Below are 15,980 nucleotides of genomic sequence, written 5' to 3' on the forward strand. Positions count from 1 at the left end.
TTTCCCCTCTCTTGTCCCTGCAGAAGTGCCGTGCCTCTCTAGCGCAGCCTAGGTGTGTCGCTTTCCGTCACGTGGCCTTGCGTCATCGCTACTCTCGGCGAGGCCGTGCTGGCTCGCTGGGAGTAGCATTCGCTTCTTACTCTGTCACCTGAGCACTTGACGGCTCCGTCTTCAAACATAGGACCGCATGGGGTATGGGAGGTAAGCATCTAAGTCTTGATTAGACTCACGGATGATGGGAGGACATTCCTTCACTTGTAAGCCACTTGGTGGGCGCTAAATGTTGCTTTAAGGCATTATAGGTGCCAAACTGCTTGAAATCTAACAGTTTCGAATCAGAATTAGTAAAGTTATGTCTGAACCTTCTGGTATGTTTACTGCAGCTTTAAGAAGTTATTGGGAGTTCGTGCCCTTGGTAGATGTAAATATGGATGTTGAGTAATGTATTCTACTTGCTTAAAAGCCTTAGGCGCTTAGAGGCGTGATTTAATGAAAGTTGTACGGTACCTGAAACCTCCTAGAGTATTGTATGTGAGGAGTATTTTAGGGCTCCCCCTTGAGTGATTTCAAATGGCAAATAATCGCTAAGTTGTATCTAGAATTATCCATTGTGTTTTATTTCTCTCGTGTTAAATTGTGAACAGGGCTGGTGCCCTGTGAATTAGTATAGGGCACATGTCAACGTAACCTTAGTGATGTTTATATTTAATCTTCCTTACCCTTTTCGGTGTTCATCTATCTTGCAAGTGATAAAAATCATTGTTATCCGTATTGAAGATACTGAATGTAGGATGCTAAAAGGTTTCTTTATCACCTATTCAATACATATAAATTTTATAAATTAGGAATTTATTATTGATTCCACTTGAGACATGTTTCGCCCTTCATTGAGGGCATCATCAGTCAAATTATCACCTCAAGGCAAAAAATCAGGTACCTGGTTAGTAGTTGACATGCACAAATTAATACATATTATTAATACACATACAAAAATTGAGTATAGGAAATAGTTGTACAAAAGTGATGGTTGAACATATAGGTTTATAGATGAGAAGTCAGCATCAATGCGTAAAATTAAAATAGTAGAGTTCGGCAGTGGTGCTCTGGAGAACAGTTGACGCAATCATAGGAAAATATAAAGTTTAAAAATATTTACATTATAACAATTAAGGGAGAAAAGGTGTAGTGTTCGGCGTCAATGTTTGTAACCAAAAATTAATGTCAAAGGTTGGTAACTATACAGTATTTACGTTGTTCAATTGAACATTTGAGATAAAGTTTTAAAATATTTACATTATAACATTCAGCGTAAATGTTTGTAATAAAAAATAATGTCAATGGTTGGTAACTATATAGTAATTACATTATCTAATTGAACAGTTGAGAATTTACAATTATATACATATTTACACAAGAGCAGCTTGGTGCGCAAGGATAAAAAATTCTAGTAGCAAGTGCGTCCTGATGTTTTAGAGGTTGGAAGAAGGAATTAGCATTGACATTTCAGAAATATGTAGAGCGGTTTATTTTAGTTAAAATCACCGGGGGTAGGGAAATATTTCATAGCCAAATGAGGTTTTATAGGCATCAAGCTGAAAGTTGTCTGGTTGCAGCACCGAGATCGGTACGGAGACTGGTCAGTGTGGATGGAGATTCATGGGTATTCCGTGCGTTTGAATGGCAACAATGGTGACAGTTATTAGTGGGTAATTGCTAATTAGGAAAATGTTGCGGGTTGAAACTTTCGCTTATTCTTTTAGTTGACTTCTGTAGCATCGAATGTGATGTGAAGATATCGGTGTGAGATGCCACCATACTTTATTCCACGGAACAATATCATTTTGTCTCACCGGCATCTCACACCGATATCTTCACATCACATTCGATGCTACAGAAGTCAACTAAAAGAATAAGCGAAAGTTTCAACCCGCAACATTTTCCTAATTAGCAATTACCCACTAATAACTGTCACCATTGTTGCCATTCAAACGCACGGAATACCCATGAATCTCCATCCACACTGACCAGTCTCCGTACCGATCTCGGTGCTGCAACCAGACAACTTTCAGCTTGATGCCTATAAAACCTCATTTGGCTATGAAATATTTCCCTACCCCCGGTGATTTTAACTAAAATAAACCGCTCTACATATTTCTGAAATGTCAATGCTAATTCCTTCTTCCAACCTCTAAAACATCAGGACGCACTTGCTACTAGAATTTTTTATCCTTGCGCACCAAGCTGCTCTTGTGTAAATATGTATATAATTGTAAATTCCCAACTGTTCAATTAGATAATGTAATGACTATATAGTTACCAACCATTGACATTATTGTTTATTACAAACATTTACGCTGAATGTTATAATGTAAATATTTTAAAACTTTATCTCAAATGTTCAATTGAACAACGTAAATACTGTATAGTTTACCAACCTTTGACATTAATTTTTGGTTACAAACATTGACGCCGAACACTACACCTTTTCTCCCTTAATTGTTATAATGTAAATATTTTTAAACTTTATATTTTCCTATGATTGCGTCAACTGTTCTCCAGAGCACCACTGCCGAACTCTACTATTTTAATTTTACGCATTGATGCTGACTTCTCATCTATAAACCTATACCATCACTTTTGTACAACTATTTCCCATACTTAATTTTTGTATGTGTATTAATAATATGTATTAATTTGTGCATGTCAGCTACTAACCAGGTACCTGATTTTTTGCCTTGAGGTGATAATTTGACTGATGATGCCCTCAATGAAGGGCGAAACATGTTTCAAGTGGAATCAATAATAAATTCCTAATTTATAAAATGTATATGTATTGAATAGGTGATGAAACAAACCTTTTAGCATCCTACATTCATCTATCTTGTTAAATAAACCTTGTTAAGCTGATTTCCTACGAGTATCAAGTGTTTTCGCCCTCTGGGTGGTTTCCTATCCTCGTGTATCTTGAAAAGTATGTGGCAAATGGAAATAAGAAAAAATAAAACAAGCAATAACAAAAATAACGAAGAATAAGAGACATAATTACTAGCAGGTTTAAATATTATATTAAATGTAGCAATAGATAAATTATTGTACTGTAGTGTTGTTATTCTTTTTTTCTTATTAAACTGCATGGGAATTGAATGAGAACATTTGTTCGTTCGTTCACTCCATTCATTCATTCATTCATTCATGAAACTCTCTCCCAAGTTGGTGGTTATCCGTGACTAAGAGAGAGAACATTTTGTTTTTTATACAGTTGATACTTTTATTCATCCAATGAATCATGAATACTCTCTCCCCAGTTTGTGGCTATCTGTGACTGGGTGAGAAGAGTGCTTAATTAATTTAATGTTATTTGCTTTACGTCCCACTAACTACTTTTACGATCTTCGGAGATCGCCGAGGTGCTGGAATTTAGTCCTGCAGGAGTTCTTTTACATGCCAGTAAATCTACCAACATGAGGCTGACGTATTTGAGCACCTTCAAATACCACCGCACTGAGCCAGGATCGGACCTGCCAAGTTGGGGTTGGAAGGCCAGCGCCTCAACCGTCTGAGCCACTCAGCCCGGCAGAAGAGTGCTTATCCATTCATTTATGCACGAATACGATTCAATCATGGCATCATTCATTCGTTCCAATTCATTCACTCATACATTAAATTAAATTAATCTATTCATTCAGTCATGGTTTATTCAGTCAATCCAATTCATTCATTCACTCCATCATTCATTAAATTCAATTGATCCACTCATTCATTTTACTCTCTGCCCTTTTATTGCAAGTTACTTTACGTTGCACCGACACAGATAGGTCTTATGGTGACGATGGGATGGGACAGGCCAAGGAGTGGAAAGGAAGCGGCTGTGGCCTTAGTTAAGGTACAGCCCCAGCATTTGCCTAGTGTGAAAATGGGAAACCACGGAAAACCATCTTCAGGACTGCTGTCAGTGGGGTTCGAACCCACTATCTCCCGAATACTGGATACTGGCCGACTCTCTCCCAAGTTCGTGGTTATCCATAACTGGGAGAGAGGACTTTTTTATTTTTTTAATACAGTTCTATCATTCATCCACTCAATCATGAATACTCTCTCCCCAGTTGGTGGCTATCTGTGACTGGCTGAGAAGAGTGTTTATTCATTCATTCATAAAAACCAAACCCCACGGCACTTAACGCCCTTGAAAGGGCGCTGCTCAGCCCAAAGGCCTGCAGATTACGAGGGGTCGTCTGGTCAGCACAACGCACCCTCTTGGCCGTTATTCTGGGCTTTCGAGGCCAGGGCCGCCATCTCACTGTCAGATAGCTCCTCAATTCTGATCAAGTAGGCTGTGTGGACCTCGAACCAGCCCTCAGGTCGAGAGAAAAATCCCCGACCTTGCTGGGAATCGAACCCGGGGCCTCCATGCGAGAGGCAGGCACGCTACCACTACACCACGGGGCTGGCATTCATTCATTCATTCATGCACGAGCATAATTCAAATATGAAATCAATTCACTCACCAATTCATATAGGCACTCTGTCATTCTTCCAGTTATTCAGTTCACTCAAAATATATGTTGTAATAGTAGGATAAATCTATAAAGACTGATGAGACAATTAAGCACTATTACAACTTAGGGAGGGTAAGATATGTATGTCCTAGACTAGTGGTTCCCAACCTGGGGGCGTTCGCCCCCGAGTGGGTGATTTGGGTTATCAGGGGGGCAATAAATAAGTAGGGGGCAATTTGGGGGCGATGAGTATTCAAAGGGGGAAAATTAAAATAGTACTGTACAGTAGAAGTTGCTGGGTAGCACAAGTCACTGGCTATTCTCAGCCAGCAAGTTCACTGTACTCACCCCTCACCACAGTCCCTACCTGTTGTTGCTCAGCGCGGCCGACTGGTGACTCAACGCCCTCCCCCTCCCCCTCCTGCCACCATAACACACTTGCCGTTGACCTACATTCGTCTTCAGTCTTAACTAGCCTTTGTGTGCCTCACCATCAGTCACTGTACGTGTCTTTTCTGTTTTTGTACGTTTATTTTGAATTGTAGAAGTTCATGCACAATGGATTCAAAAAAGTAGTAGTGTCGTCAATACTCAGCTAAGTATTAAAAATTCTGTTTTATTGCATCACCGCAAAATGTGCAGTTTCCACATTGGTCTTTTGTGGATACAATATTTACTAGTAATGAAGCCATGAAGCCTTTCTGACTGAAAGATCATTTATCAAGAGAACACAGTGATAAAGTTAGTAAAGAACTTAGTTATATTCAACACCTCAAAGCTAAAGCTGATAAATGGCCTAATGTGAGGGAATTATTTAAAAAACGAGCAACCGATCTTGACAAAGGTCTTCTTGCTTCCTATGAGGTGTCTTTATTGATAGCTAAATATAGTAAACCTCACACAACTGGCGAAACTTGTTTTACCGGCTACCAAAAAATTGTTGAAATCATGCTAGGCGAGGGCCCTAGTAATAAGATAAGTCAATCGGTTCCTTTGAGCAACAATACTGTTTCCAGGTGAATTGATAAAATGGCTACGGACGTTCAATCCAAACTCACCAATTTCTTGAAAAAAAAAAGTAAATTTTAAACTGCAGATTAATGAATAAACTGTGATTGATAACAAAGCAATTGTATTAGCTTATGTGAGGTTTATCAATGAACAATAGAAAATTACCAAGGAAATGTTGTTTGCTATAGCGCATCCAGCGTTAAGAAAAGACTACAGGTCTTAGGGGCTTTTACTTCTATTGGTGTTACCCACTTGACTTCTACATGTATATAAGAATTATAATGAATTCCTATCAAAATGTATATACTGTATTTTCTTATGAAACAAGCATTGGTTGCACCATATAATACTGAAGAAGACGTAAAATCATTTTGATATCTTTGATTTTTATCCTTTTAAATATTGTATAGGCGGTTCAGTAAACGGAACAGCCGGCTATGCTTGTCGCATCACACGCCACATTTCAGCGTGTAGTGCGGAAGTGTGTACAGTAGTCAACACGTGTAATAACTCAGCTTAACTACTGCAAATGTCTGACTCGTTGGCTGAATGGTCAGCGTACTGGCCTTCGGTTCAGAGGGTCCCGGGTTCGATTCCCGGCTTGGTCGGGGATTTTAACCTTCATTGGTTAATTCCAATGGGTCAAGGGCTGGGTGTTTGTGCTGTCCCCAACATCGCTGCAACTCACACACCAAACATAACACTATCCTCCACCACAATAACACGCAGTTACCTACACATGGCAGATGCCGCCCATCCTCATCGGAGGGTCTGCCTTACAAGGGCTGCACCCGGCTAGAAATAGCCACACGAAATTATTATTATTACTACTGCAAATCATCATTGGTGATGTCATCACGGCATGTTTCCCGTTTTGCGTGTATCACTCATTATAGTGATTGCTTATGTAAGGGAGATATTCGGCAGATTGAAGTGATCATCTTTCTGGGGCGGATTGTTGAAATCATGCTAGGCGAGGGCCCTAGTAATAAGATAAGTCAATCGGTTCCTCTGAGCAACAATACTGTTTCCAGGTGAATTGACAAAATGGCTACAGACGCATTGCTTTTGGTTGTGTGTATCGTGTATTGTTTTGTCTGTTTAGTATTTATATAATCAATCAGCGAGTAATAAATTTAAATTTGGCTAAACATGTGCAAAGGAGAAGTGGTGAAGTTGTCAGGAGAAAGGAATGGCAAATGGTGCTTAATACATTTTCATATTTGAAAACAAAACATCCAGGACAAAGTGTAAGCTGGGTAGTAGATAAAGCCACAAAGGTTTTAGGAATTTCGAGGTCTTCCGTCTTCAAAATAAGGAAGGAAGCCAGCGAAGGGCCACTCCAGCGTCCCAGCAAGAAGCGGTAAAGGAAAAAGTTAATTTGCAGTAATTCCAGGCTCATTAAATACAATGATTTTGTCAGAAGTGGAATACAGCGCATTGTTCATGAATTCTGTTTTAGAGATGAATCACCAACTCTGAACACAATCCTCACTTCAGTAAACAGCAACCCCGAACTACCTGATTTTAAGAAATCATACAAATAAGTCATTCAGCATTCTGTATTTTATGTTGCGGAAGAATATTTAAGTTATCGTATTTATCTGAAGTGAACTGCAGGATACATCACCGAGATAGAGATATCTCGCCCTCAGCTTCCTGTGTTGTAACCACACAGTATTTGCCTTAATAGTGAAATGTTGCTGGGGGCTAATAGACTCAGCACTGCGCTCCCTTACAGCAACAATGTTCATGAAACTTTCTCAGATATAAGAAAAAAGACAATCATTTCGGTTTCTGGACACACATGCTGTTGTTGTTATTGTTATTATTATTATTATTATTATTATTATTATTATTATTATTATTATTATTATTATAGCAACAACTGTACCAAGCGATGTATAATTTTATGTCATCACTGTATTTCACAAGCAGTGTCCAAGCTACGGTGAGTGAGCGAGTATGGCAACAGGCTCATAAGACCTGTAGTCTTTTCTTAACTTTGGATGCTCTATAGAACTTAGATCACTGATACGAAGGGATCGTCGATTTTTAAAGTGGTGCAAGATTATTTTGAGGAAAAGAGATTCCCCTAACAAGCGCAAGCGCTTCCGCAACAGATGGTACTCCTGCCATGTCAGATCATCATGCTGGGTTTCTAGCCCATCTTAAGAAAGAAGTGCCAAGGGTCATCACTATTCACTGTGTCATTCATTATCAACACTTAGCTGCAAAAAAATTGAGTGGTGTCCTGCATGAAACCCTACAACTGGTTGTTACTGGTGTCAACAATATCAAAGCTAATTCCCTCAATGACCATCTGTTCCGACAACTTTGCCATGAAAATGACGAGGAATTCGAACAATTGGATCTATATATGGCTGTGAGGTGGCTTTCCGAAGGAAACTGTTTGCGCCATTTCTTTGAATTATTTGACATGGTTACTGAGTTTCTTGACATGTCTAACCCTGTTTTAAGTGAGAATTTGAAGCAATGCAAGTTGGAACTTGTGTACCTTACACATATTTTTGAAAAAATGAACGAAATCACTATGAGGCTTCAAGGAAACAAGGTGAACCTTATCAAGGCCAAAGAAATTATTTCATCATTCATCGCCAAGTTTGATATTCACAAGGTAAATATTGGCCATGAAGTTCAGTTTCTGACCCTTAGAAAGTGTTCAATGTCAGATAATGAGACTCCTGAACTCCCAGAAGACAAAATCCTAATTTTTTCTGATTACCTTGACCAGTTAAAAACTGACATGGAGTCAAAGTTTGAAGGTTTGACCAAGTTACAAATTCCAGATTGGATTCTAGATCCATTCTCATTTGAAGCTGTGGATAAGCTTGATACCTTTTTGCAGACAGAGTTTCTAGATTTGAAGTATGACTGTGAAGCGAAAATCATTTTCAAGCAAAGAGGTTACAAGTTAGGCTGGGTGAAGCTTATAAACACTTATCCAGAACTGTGGGGGAAAAACTGAACCATTTCTCATCTCGTTCCCGTCAAAATATTTAGTTGAAAAAGGGGTTAGTTCTGTTGTCCAGCTCCATACAAAACAAAGAAATAAGTTGGACATTTGCCTCAATGGAGATTTGTGCTTGAACTTGATGAACATAAGCCAGATATTCAAGCTTTAACTGAAATCCACCAAACACAACAGCAGCCATTGTAAAGGTAAAATAAAAACAATAACAAAGTTTTCACTTTCATTTATTTTTTCAAATTAAAACTGTCAACTTTCTCAATTTTTTCCAAATTCCAATTTAAAAATTTAAAAAACGTACTCCTGTTTTTTAAATGTACGTCAATGATCTTAGTTAATTATTTCACTTTTTCTTAAAAAATCTGTAACAAATGTACATGGAATTTTTTCTAATTTATTTACGAGTGACCGGATGAAACTGCTTTGGTTGTTTTATACATGATAATAAAATTGTTTAAAATAATAACACAGCTTTATTATTTTCATTTTACTTCAAATTAAAATTAGGCGTACAATGACAATGAAAAGGGGACAATAGGTGTCAGTCAACCACCAGAAAGGGGAGATGGGCCACAAAAGGTTGGGAACCGCTGTCATAGACTATATAACTCTGTTCATGTCTAGGGAAAAAAAAAAAAAACTGTAAAGGAAACAAGCAAACTACAATTTAGAAATTAGATTGAAGTAGGTAATAAGTTTAATTGTAAATGTTACACACATTTTGGAATACAATAAATGATTACTCCCTCTCCAGTTTCAGGTGATCCGAAACGGGGGGAGGAGAGTACAGTAGAATCTCGATGCATCGTTCCCGGAACTGTCGCTTTCTCATATTCATTGTTCAATTATTATTATTTATTTATCGTATGATGTGCACAGATAGATTATATAAATTATACAATATACCGTATTTCACGGCATAATCGTCGCACTTTTTATACCAAAATTTTCGAAAAAAATTGTAGGGTGCGACCATTATACGATGAATATTTAACACCAGTATTTGTATTACTCAAAAAATGTATTTATAACTAAATTGTATTTGATACAAATTTAAGATGCACGTAATACTCGCGTTTATACATCAAAATAATTAAAATAGTCTAAAACTAAATTCATAATTTTTCGCAACAATTCGGCGAACGTTTTTCCAACCTGAAAATAAAAATGAACGTATTAAGTTAATTTGTCATTAATTTGAGTATTAAAGTTAAAATATTACACTTGCAAAAAATTATCGCTTTGTTGTGAAATGCGGACTTACCGGTACGCAATTTATTCCAAATCTTCGGTGTCGCTATCGCAGGTTTCGCTATCTGATGCGCCGTCCTCGCCTCTGTTAATACCAGTATCAGATTCTTCGTCTCCCTGCCACACTGCGTCATCTTCGGAACCGTCTAGTGCATTCGAAATCCCAGTCCTTTTGAAGCTCTTGGAGACTAGTTCAGGTGGTATAAGATCCCAACTCTTCTTCACCCACGAGCATAACAAGTCCAAGGGTGGACGCCTGATATTTCTGGCGGGCGTCAATTGCTGATCGCCGCTCATCATCCACTCGTTGTAAAATCGACGTAAGTGGTCTTTAAAGGGTTTATTAACACATACGTCTAGTAGCTGCAAAGCAGATGTTAGGCCACCAGGAATGACTATCTGTCGTGTCTTATTTGTAGTGAGAATTTGCTTCACTTCGTTCACGAGGTGACCTCGGAAACTATCTAAAACAAGCAGAGCTGGTTGTTTTAGTAGTGCACCAGGTCTTCTATTCCACACAGTTTTAACCCAGTCCAGCATGAGTTCTACGTCCATCCAACCCTTTGGTTGCACTCGTACATGAATTCCACGGGGAAACTGTATATTCTTAGGCATCGTTTTCCTCTTGAAAATGATGTAAGGCGGCAACTTTCTCCCGTCAGCTGTAATGGCTAGCATTGCCGTGCATCGCAACTTCTCACTACCGCTGGTTTTCATTAATACACTCCGTGATCCTTTTAGCGCAATAGTGCTGTTGCGAGGCATATCAAAAAAGATTGGAGTCCGATCGGCATTACCGATTTGAGAAAGCAAGTACGAAGTTTCCTTGCGCAAACGTATGACAAATCGGTGAAAATTTACAATCTTGTCCGTGTAATCAGCAGGCAACTTTTGGCTTAGTGTTGTTCTCCTTCGGACTGACAGATTGTGTCGTCGCATGAACCCCTTAATCCACCCACGAGTCGCCTTAAACTGAGTTACCGGTATGTTGTGTTTGCGCGCTACCCCCTGTCCCTTAATTTGTAACACTGTTACGTATTTCACTGACGTACCTAAACACTTCTTCGTCTATTATAGGAAACTTCCCTGTTTTAGGACCTCTAAACGCGCGTCTAGAAGGGTTTGTGCCTTTTAGCTTGTTTTTTTACTTTCCGCCAGTCACGCACCAACTTTTTACTCGCAGAAAATTTTCTTTCTGCAGCTCTGTTCCCGTGCTGTTCAGCGAAGGCAATTACGCTTAGCTTGAAGCCCGCAGAATAGTTTCTATATTTACCCATAATCGCTTCACACGTTAATGTTTTGCGATATAAATGACTTTCCGTAATTGTTCACTTTTAAAACAAATTATTTCTGCAAACACCCAAAACACAAATTAAAAAAAATTCTCACGCACACATGTCTACAGTAATCACGTAAATCTGAAACAAATAAATGCATCTGTGATCTGTCCATTCCAGAGCAGCCAATACTGTTAGGCAGCAAGGAAGCATGCAACAATTTATCAGTTTAGCTCGTTGGTTGGGTGTCCGGACATTTCGTACCACGGACATTCCGTACCACTTGATTTTTGAGGACATTTCGTACCACCCAGGTCGTTATCTACCTGTCAACGGTTTTCCCGTAATCTCCAAATATTTGCGCCCGGACAATCCGTACCACTTATCACTTGATGTCAAATTGGAATTCCATTTCCACGCCAGCGGGCGTAATGAGCCTGTCAGGCACACTTAAGAAATCAGAAACAAAACTAATTTACAACATTTGCTGAAGAAAACATCTATATAATTTTAATAATTGCCTTTTAAACTATACTTATCAGTCATGTTTACGTAAATGTTATTATAAGAAAGTCGATTTTTTAAAGAAATCCTCAACAAAACAATACATAGAAATATACATCCAGGAGTGCGCGGCTGTGAGCTTGCATCCGGGAGATAGTGGGTTCGAATTCCACTGTCGGCAGCCCTGAAGATGGTTTTCCATGGTTTCCCATTTTCACACCAGGCAAATGCTTGGGCTGTACCTTAGTTAAGGCCACGGCCGCTTCCTTCCAACTCCTAGGCCTTTCCTCTCCCATCGTCGCCATGAGACCTATCTGTGTCGGTGCGACATAAAGCCACTAGCAAAGAAATATAGCTTACATCGTGCTCGGGCGCAATGTGCCTGGTGAGCATAAGGATGGATAATATTACAGTACTATTATTGTGAATATTCATAAACTACTGCATTGTTTCAGTATCAAGTAAGTAAAATAAAATATTCTGATGAACTGGCCGATATGGACTTGAAGGTCACGCGGAAACAGGACATTACTGAAAGGTGGAAGTAGTTAGGTCTCCGCGAATGACGAATACGAGATAAGAATTAACACGTGTGCCTATCAGATCAGTTGCGCCCGACGGAAGGTTAACATCAGTAGTGGTCACACCGTGCGGAGGCTTTTGCGGCACTAGTGGACAATGAATATACAAATGAATATTTTCATTAGGATACCGTTTTTACTTCGCAATACTTCTCACTCTCTCAAGTGGTACGGAATGTCCTCTCCTAAATATTTTAAAGTCATTAGCTGACACTTCGGAGGTAATCAGCCGGTCAAGTGGTACGAAATGTCCGGTGGTACGAAATGTCCGTGGTACGAAATGTCCTAGAACCCGTTGGTTGCGACACACTACTGCGCTTGCGCAAAGCTCGCAAACCGGAGCTCTAGCTGGCGCGGTGTAAATCTACTGTATAGTTGACTGTATTCCGAGACGTCAGTAACAAACATTCATTTTTTTCAATTTCTTTTAAACATACGGTAATTGGGTTAATATTTCTTCCCAGTTATTGATGATTTTACATTACATTACTGACGAGTTTATAAAATAAAACTTTAATAGCATTGGATAATAATTATCTTGACTGCTTGGATAAAAGTTTTCATCCCATGCCCGGACACTTATGACGTAGTAGTAAGATAAGAGTCTAGGGATGACAACTGAGACATCGTAAATAATTCGGCTGAATAATTCCGTGGAAATCTGCGTTATCGTCTTGGATTTCACTTCGTGCGCAATAACACAGGAGCCGGCCCCATGGTGTAGGGGTAGCGTGCTTGCCTCTTACACGGAGGCCTCGGGTTCAATTCACGGCCGGGTCAGGGAATTTTACCTGTATCTGAGGGCTGGTTCGAGGTCCATTCAACCTACCTAGCCGGTATTTCCTGGCGACGTTGCCGATAAGCGATAACTTACAGCCTTACGTATTTCAAATGGGAACTCATAATATGTAGGTGGTGAATAAATAGTACACTGTCTCGCGACCACGTTGTCAAACTGCCGATAGTCTACCGGTAAGCCATGCGTCGTACATGTCGCAAACGTGACTGTGTTGCCAAATTGCCCATAAACCATACACGTATTTAAATTGCGCATTCATGTGCAACTTACGTTGCAGTTCCATTTACCTTTTAACCAGATTAGTGAACAAAATTTGGACGTGCGACGATTATGTAATTAAAGGTTTAAAGTCCGATTTTTGTATTGAAAATAAAGGATGCGACGATTACGCGGTGGCGACGATTATGCCGTGAAATACGGTATACACAATATATACACAATATATACGAGTAGAAGCCTATAGTTCCAAATCAAGTCCATTGATCCATTTTAAGGCCTCCTCAGTTGCGTTATGAATGTCCTCCAAAGGACCTTGAAATGCTCTCTGTGGACACTCGGCAATTATGTGGTGGATGGTCTGTGAGCTAGCTCCACAATCACACCCAGAAGACTTCTGCCAGCCCCATTTATAAAGAGTATAGCCGCATCTTCTTTGATTGACTCTTATCCTGTTTAGAGTCCTCCATTGACGTCTGGGTGGATGGAATCCGGGAGGTTGAACATGAGGTAGAGTCACAAGATGTTGATTGGGAACAGAAGACTGCTGCCATTGGTGTAACCAGGCGTTCGTGATGGAGAACCCAGATTCTTCCAGTGTAAGTGCAGTGCGCCAGGGTGGAGATCTAGACTTAAGTCGTGGAGGGGCAGGTTGAGTAATATCCTAGTGAACGGGGAGGTTGGAGTCATGGCTGGTCTTCTTCCACAGTTTTAGAAGAGCTTCAGACCTTCTTAAGCAAGGCAGTGGAATATTACTGAGTGTAGGCAGCCAGGCCACGTTTGTACAGCGAATACAACCAGTTATAATGCGCAATGCTTGATTTAGTTGAGCATCAATCTTCGCAGTATGAGCACTGTTCAGCCAAGTTGAAGCGCAGTATTCGGCAACTGAATAGCAAAGAGCTAGAGCAGTAGATCTCAACACTTGGTTGTTTGCGCCCCAGGATGTGCCGGCTAATTTTTGAAGAATATTATTCCGACTTTTGATCTTGGCGGCTGTGTTGTTAATATGATGTTTATATGTTAGGGATCTGTCTAATGTGACACCTAAATAGTTTGGTCCCAAAAACGGTCAATATAAACCAATGTTAAATTTACCCGCATCTATCGTTCCTCAAACTATCATTTTACCGCATCGATCTTCAAAAAAATATTTGCCCTCACCACAATTATCCCGCATGGATCGATCGAATGTAATAAACATATGCACAAAGGTTTTTTTTTTTTAAATTTAAAGAGGCAGCTCAATACTCCAGCATATAATAGCAGCAACCTGTTACGCCAGAATGCACGAGGGATTCAGAGTTGCTAGTCTTGAGCAAGGATCCTGTAGGCTGGAGTGCTGTTCACAAGTTATTCATACGCAACCTCTCACTACGAGCCTCCTGTCACCGTTTCTCCTCAACCCAATAATCGACCCCTAGAAGTATTTTTATTTACAAGAATTAAAATGGAGGCACTGTAAAACTCAAATTTGCCACCATTTTCCATGTTGCTATTGGCTGCCTAGGGCTGCCACATTAGTTGAAAATGAGAAAATCACGCAATTTAAAATAGTCACGGCTTGCGCAGGGCACGTTTTAATTAGTCACAGGGTTATTAATCACATTGTACCTTGTGGAGTGTATGGGATGCTAGAGCCTGTTGACAACTTTTGTTGTTCCTTTCCCAATTGTCTTCAATCACAACCACAACTGATCTGCATTTAGGGCAGTCGCCCATTTGGCAGATTCCCTCCCTGTTGTTTTCCAAGCCTTTTCTGAAATGATTGCCAAGAAATTGAAAATTTATTGAACATTTTCCCTTGGTAAGTTATTCCAATCCCTAATTACCCTTCCTATAAACTAATGTTTGCCGCAATTTGTCCTCTTGAATTCCAACTTTGTTTTCATATTGTGATCTTTCCTACTTTTAAAGACACCACTAAAACTTATTCGTCTACTAATGTCATTCCACGCCATCTCTCCGCTGACAGCTCGAAACATACCACTTATGCATAAATACAGAACAACAATGAGAATTGTTACTTGTAACCTACCACTTAATACCAATAAAAATGGTCCATTATTGGACATTATCAATTTTCCAGTTAACTCATTCCTGGTTGCCAGCGTTTCACCACCGTGTGCTAGGTTGGGCTCATCAGTTGGTACCTAGCAGGCATCAATTTTTGGTAATGAGATAAAGGCTCTCATAGTGCACTGGCACTGCCAGTGGCTCCAAATAGCCTATGCAGTGACCTCCGCGGTTCGCACTAGCCATACGTCTTGGAAGGTGTGCTAGGTACCAACTGATGAGCTCAACCTAGCACATGGGGGTGAAACGCTGGCCACCATGAATGAGCTAGCTAGAAAATTTATAATGTCCAATAATGGACATTTATATTAGTATTATAAATTTACTCATTCGGGACAAATATTTCAGATTCCCTATGGGAATCAAAATCTATATCATCTGATGGCCAAGCAGGCATCAATTTTTGGTAATGACACAAAGGCTCTCATAGTGTATTGGCACTGACGGTGGCTCCAAATAGCCTATGCAGTGGCCTCCACGGTTTGCACTAGCCATGCGTCTAGGTAGGTGTGTTAGGTACCAACTGATGAGCCCAACCTAGCACATGGGGGTGAAACGCTGGCAACCAGGAACGAGTTAGCTGGAAAATTTATAATGTCCAACAATGGACCATTTATATTGGTATTATAAATTTTCTCATTTGGGACAAATATATCATATACCACTTAGTCGAGCAGTTCGTCTCCTTTCTCCCAAGTCTTGTTACAAGCTGGACCTAACCAAGCCAGACCATTAATCTTTTCACTAGCCTGGTACTAAAACTAAATTGGCAGCCTC

The 15,980-nt window shown here is 39.8% G+C and overlaps 1 protein-coding gene across 1 annotated transcript in view; it reads right to left on the minus strand.

Moving 5' to 3' along the window:
- The window catches only part of Cyfip (Cytoplasmic FMR1-interacting protein Sra-1), a 314,228-nt gene that overhangs the window by 209,692 nt on the left and 88,556 nt on the right, over nt 1-15,980 (minus strand). The gene's annotated exons all lie outside the window — the stretch shown is intronic.

Source organism: Anabrus simplex, chromosome 3 (genome assembly GCF_040414725.1).
Source record: "Anabrus simplex isolate iqAnaSimp1 chromosome 3, ASM4041472v1, whole genome shotgun sequence".
NCBI lineage: Eukaryota > Metazoa > Arthropoda > Insecta > Orthoptera > Tettigoniidae > Anabrus > Anabrus simplex.